This window comes from Kogia breviceps, chromosome 3 (assembly GCF_026419965.1).
Source record: "Kogia breviceps isolate mKogBre1 chromosome 3, mKogBre1 haplotype 1, whole genome shotgun sequence".
Taxonomy (NCBI): domain Eukaryota; kingdom Metazoa; phylum Chordata; class Mammalia; order Artiodactyla; family Physeteridae; genus Kogia; species Kogia breviceps.
In genome coordinates, this window is record NC_081312.1 from 161,009,471 (window position 1) to 161,015,470 (window position 6,000).

The window sequence follows — 6,000 nt, forward strand, 5'->3', positions numbered from 1 at the left end:
GGGGAGGGAAATATTCAGGTCTATTTACCAGTCCAGGCACTTGGGGCCATCCCCTCTCATTCATTCCTGGACTAACAATGATGTTCCTCAGCAAGGCAGACACCTAGACAGGCTTTAGGACCTTAATTATTTGTCGGTGAAAATAATTAAAGGACGTGGCGTTGCATCCTGCTGTTTCATTTACAACGTGGTTTTTCCAGGACCACTGCATAAACCCTCACAGCCATCCTGCCCCATAAAAAGTGTCATTATCCCCTTTATATACGAGGGAACGGAGGCTCAGAAAAGCTGAGTAACACCCCAGGTCACGGGACAGGGTGGCAGGGGCCTTGGGTTCAACCCCCAGGTCTTCTTTTGGTACCAGGAGCACCCCTGGGCCACTCTCTTCAGCTCTAGGAGCTCCAACTCTTTGAAAACAAGAATCATCTTGTTTTTAGATCCAACCACATCCCACAGCTGAAGAACCCACGAGGTAGCACAATCACTCCGGTATTTTGGTCCTCATTGGAGCAAATGTGGGTGCAGCTAATAATATAATAGCCAGCACTTAACAGGCTCCCAGGGCTAACTGACCACATTAGAGAGAGTGTAACACAAGTCCAGTCTGAAAATGTATTTGTAGGTTTTGTCTACACCAACGGTCAAAAAAAAAAAATCAATTCTATCTTATTGTTTATTATGGAAACATGGCAGCCATGTAAAAAACAATAGGAAGACAGGCAGAGGCAGTGAATTTGTTTAAATAGAATTGAAGATCCACTGCCTGCTTGGAAACAAAAGCCTTCTGAGCAAAATGATCTATAAATAAAAGAAGAATAACTACCATGTGTTATAAATGATGCCTTTCCTGCCCTGTGTTATCATAAAATGCTTCCTAGAATCTTACAAAATCCAGCCTGGCAGGAATGTAATGAAGAGGAGAATGGCCAGAATCAGAGAGACGTGTGGAGGCCTGTGTGGCCACTGGAAAGCAGCCAGGCTCCTGGCCTTGTGATTGCTTGTGATCCTTAATAAACAGCGTGGCAATAAACCCAGTTAGAATGTAATCCGTGTGGCAGGACCAAAATTAGTATCATACCATCTATCACCGCTGATTTCATCTCACTGAGAATGAGGGGGGGAAAGACTTTCTGACATGAGAATGAATTTTTATGAACCACGCACATTTCCTGACATTTTAAGGGGAGAAAAAGATGTGCCATGCAATGCAACATATTTATTTAAGGAGTAAATGCCTGAATTTTTCAGCAAGATGGATCTGAATGAGCAAAGGCTGGAACAAGTGGGCCATAAATATGACGAGCAGCTGGGTGTCCATAATCGGAGCACGCATCACCCAGTAATCAGAGCACGCATCACCGCCAGTGGTGAGACCAGAAAGAGGAACCTTGCACATGGAACCCGGGACTCGCCTTTGTCCACGTTTGATGGGTTTCCGGATAATTCACGTTAAGACCCAGCCTGTCCAAGAAAGCAGAGAAGAAAAGGAACAAGGCTTTATTTGTCACATTTCAATAAACACAAATGATTCAGAGGTCACAAAACTGGCAGAAATGGGAAATGAGAAAGGTGCTCCATGAATTTCTGGGGGGACCTCTTTTAAGTACCTATTAACTGACTATTCTCAATATATTCCCCCATTTATTTGTTTTACTTTTAAAAATAATATAACAAATGCAGAATTACTTAGGAGAGTGCTGTCGACTTGAAATACAAGCAAGCACATTGGGAAATTTTTTTTTTTTTTTTTTTTTTTTTTTGGCGGTACGCGGGCCTCTCACTGTTGTGGCCTCTCCCGCTGCGGAGCACAGGCTCCGGACGCGCAGGCTCAGCGGCCATGGCTCACGGGCCCAGCCGCTCAGCGGCATGTGGGATCCTCCCGGACCGGGGCCCGAACCCGTGTCCCCTGCATTGGCAGGCGGACTCTCAACCACTGTGCCACCAGGGAAGCCCCACATTGGGAATTTTTAATTTTCTAAAGCACTTTGAAAAATAAAAGAAACCAATGAAAGCAATTTTAATAATACATTCTATGTGACCCGATGTATCTAAAGTTGTATTTCAATAAGTCATTGACACAACAAAATATTGATGAGGTCATGATACTCTTTTCATCATACCAAGCCATCAAATCCGGTGTGTGTTTTTCACCACCTGCTCACCTCAGGTCGGATGGGCCACATTCCAAGTGTTCCGTGGTCACACGTGGCCAGGGGCTGCCATCCTGTACAGCAGAGAATTCAAATCTCTGTCTAACCGGGTTCTAGAAATCAGATGTTCTGAATAGAATTTTATTATAAAATGTATTCTATGCTACAAAATTATTTTCTTGGCAATTAAGATGAAAAGAGAGCAATTTTGTGGGATGGGGGCATTATTTTAAGTCAAATACAAGTATATTTGACATGAATATTTAAAGAGACATTTCTTATTCCTAAATGTTTTGATTGGATGATCTCCTATAGATCAAATAAGAGTTATAGTACTCAACATTTAGGAGTTTGGGAAGTTAGAGGATTATTAGGGGAATAATTCAAATCTGCTTTTAACAAAACATAGAGTTTTTTAAAAAGCTGAAATTCATAATATTAATAATAACAACAACAATCTAGTGAACATAACAAAACAGAAACATACTCACAGATATAGAGGACAGACTAGTGGGTACCAGTGGAGAGGAGTAAGATAGGGGCAGGGGATTAAGAGGTACAAACTACTATGTATAAAATAAATAAGCTACAAAGATCTATTGTACAGCACAGGGAAATATAGGCAATATTTCATAACAACTTGAAATGGAGTATACTCGTTAAAAATTGTGAATCACTCTGTTGTACACCTGAAACATATAATATTGTACATCAGCTATACTTCAATTAAAAAAAATAAAGTCTATGGGCTTCCCTGGTGGCTCAGTGGTTGAGAATCCGCCTGCCGATGCAGGAGACACGGGTTCGTGCCCTGGTCCGGGAAGATCCCACATGCCGCGGAGCGACTAAGCCCGTGAGCCATGGCCGCTAGGCCTGTGCGTCCGGAGCCTGTGCTCCACAACGGGAGAGGCCACAACAGTGAGAGGCCTGCATACCTCAAAAAATAAATAAATAAATTAAAAAAATAAAGTCTAAAAAATAGAAATAACCCCAACAACACCAAGCAGACCCTAGGAGCCAGATCCCACGGTCATATAGTCCTCAGAACTCTATGAAATAAGTACTATTATTAACTTCATTTTAAAATTAAAACAAACAAAAAAAAAACCCTTGGGACTTAAAATAAGTACCTTGCTTAAGGTCGCGGGGCAGGAAGACTGCTGAGCCCGCCCAACGCCCCTCCCACTCCCACAGGGGTCCTGGACATGGGGGACCAGGTCCACCTCTCAGGACGTGCCCGACCCCTCTGGTGGCCACGTGGAAGTCTCCTCCGTCCGACGTCCCAGAGGCTGTGCACTTGGGAGAGTGTGATTCCAGGTCACCCGTGTGTCCCAAAAACCTCAGAGGGAAGCATTCTCCTGGCAGAACAAAGAATACAAGAAAAGCGGAAAGGAAACGAAACCCCTAAGAATCACTTTTGACCAACTTACTAAACGTTCAGAGTGGTGTTCAGGAACCAAAACCATCTGCTGCGATTTGAACCTGTTATTTGGGACCATCGTGGTGAGAGTGGGTTTGTTCCCTGAATCTCTTTGTTCTCTGGACGCACAAAGCAGGAACTGGGAACGTTTAAGAAGGTTGCTAAGAAGAGGGAAGACGATGTAGCGGAGAGAGGAAAGGGAGGAAGGGAGAGGGGAAAAAGGAGAGAAAAATGGAAGGAAACACCAAAAAAGGACAGTATCACAGAGAAGCTTTGGGGTTTGTGTTTGCTTTTTTCCTTCTCGCTGGAGATTTAAGGAAGCTTAGCTTAGTCAAGTGCTTCCCTCTCGTGTCTGAAATGCAGAATGCAGATGTCATGCTCTGAAAAAAAATTAACAAAGTCATAAATTCAGAGCCTTTAGCCTGATCTGCACAGAAGTGGGTTCTTTCTCCATCCTGTGCTCTGAGCTCAGCCCCTGGAGAGCCAGGCCAGGCTCTGCTCCTTCCCTGAACCAAGGAATCCCCACTGCTTCTAAAACGGATCAAAACAAATTAGCTTTAAAGATACCGGAATGCAGAATCCATCTAGACTTTTCAAAATTTCTCAGTTGTCTGTCGTCATCTCCACACCTGTGATTCACCCACATGTGTTAGTTACTCGTTTTTAAAATGTATTCAAGTAAACCTTCCTGGAAATATATATAAGTAAACCTTCCCGGAAACACATCTCACACGTTCTTTCTGATCTCACGATTCATGGGTTTACCTCCTATTTAGTGAGGTGATGACATTTTCTACCATTCAGTGAAACTAGGACGTATCTAACATTTACTAAAATTGTGAAATTATGAATTACCTAATCTTTAGCTAAATTTTGAAATGATATTAATACAGAAGGCACCAACTTGGCAACAAGTCATCGTATTCATTGGCCAAGGCACCACCCGTGGGTGCCGGGTGAGCCACGGGCATCGGTCAGCGGAGGGTGGGCTCTGACTGGTGCAGCCCATGGGACAGGCAGAGTCTGGGAAGAGAAGGTCCCCTGGGATGTGTCTGCACTGCTCACTCCCCTCCCCAGTCATAAGGTCTAAAGGGAACCTGGCTATCACCAACGTGTTAACCTACCGTTTCCCATGACCTTACTCGATGTGAATGTTCAGGAAATAGTCCTATGAATAATAATGTTAATAACCCTGAACCCTCTTACTGAGTAATGGGCTACATGTACATCAGCTGGAGACTCTCTTTTCCAAGATAGAAATAGAGGCTGGAGACAGGATTGTTAATCACTGTGTCTCGTGTCCACTGAACTTGTCACAGTGTCAAGAGGATCCGCAAAATATTACAGTTGAACCTCCTCTTTAAAAAAAAAAAAAAGTGATAGATTTTCTGAATTCCAGTGAGCGGGAGCTACAAAATAACTGCCTTTTGCCACTTCTCCGTACCAATCATTCACAGGCTCAGGATTCTACGAGCTCTTGGTTGCCGCAACGTCGTAGCTGAGGAACTGTTTTCACAAGGCCCTTAGCTTAAGTGTACACCCTATGTCTACATGTTTTTATGATGAAGATTGTTTTCAAATATTTGAGAATCTAGTTGAAAAAAAGACTCCGAGAGGGCTTCCGTGGTGGCGCAGTGGTTGAGAGTCCGCCTGCCGATGCAGGGGACACGGGATTGTGCCCCGGTCGGGGAAGATCCCCCATGCCGCGGAGCGGCTGGGCCCGTGAGCCATGGCCGCTGAGCCTGCGCGTCAGGAGCCTGTGCTCCGCAACGGGAGAGGCCACAGCAGTGAGAGGTCCGCGTACCGCAAAAAAAAAAAAAAAAAAAAAAAAGACTCCGAGAGATATTTAATGAACTTTAAGTTTTGCCCCATCATACCTAAATAATAACTCCCATTATTTTTAAAATCAACTTGGGAATAAGGATGGGAAATTTTAATCCTAGGACTTTACTATTTATTGCTGTGTCATTTCACCGCATCTCCTGATGTTGGCCTGGCAGCCCAAAGCGATGCTTGTACTGTGGGACATGGGTGTGGAATGAAGGAATTTCTTTTCACTTTTTCATCAGGAGGGAGGACCTGGGCATCTGTACAGTCCTTGCCCCCAGGGAGCAGGTCACAGGCTCTCTTTCATTGGGGGTGGCCTGGGAGGCCCCTGCAGGGCAAGGAGATTGGTCTCCTGGTGACCCCTCCTCGTGCTCTGGCTGCAGGCCTTGGAGCCACACCACCCACTGCCCTTCCTGGACCCCCAGCAGGCCAGATCAGATCTGGTCAGATCAGGGGGCCTTCTCAGCCTCCAAAACTGCCTGTGGACTCCTCACAATAAATCTACATCCACCTCCTATTGGTCTGTTTCTCCTGTTCCCCACCCTACCCCCTTCCCTCGTCCTCCTCCCGGGCCCCTGCCCTCCCTGCCCCAGGCCCTTCTTG

General features: G+C 45.0%; 1 long non-coding RNA gene across 1 annotated transcript; it reads right to left on the reverse strand.

The window, feature by feature from the left end:
* Nucleotides 1–1,244: 1,244 nt before the first annotated feature.
* Nucleotides 1,245–3,553, reverse strand: LOC136793946 (uncharacterized). The gene is made up of 3 exons (XR_010840045.1): nt 3,281–3,553; nt 2,163–2,224; nt 1,245–1,461 (listed from the first exon to the last, which is right to left on the reverse strand). It is a non-coding gene; the product is annotated as an uncharacterized lncRNA (long non-coding RNA).
* Nucleotides 3,554–6,000: the final 2,447 nt, after the last annotated feature.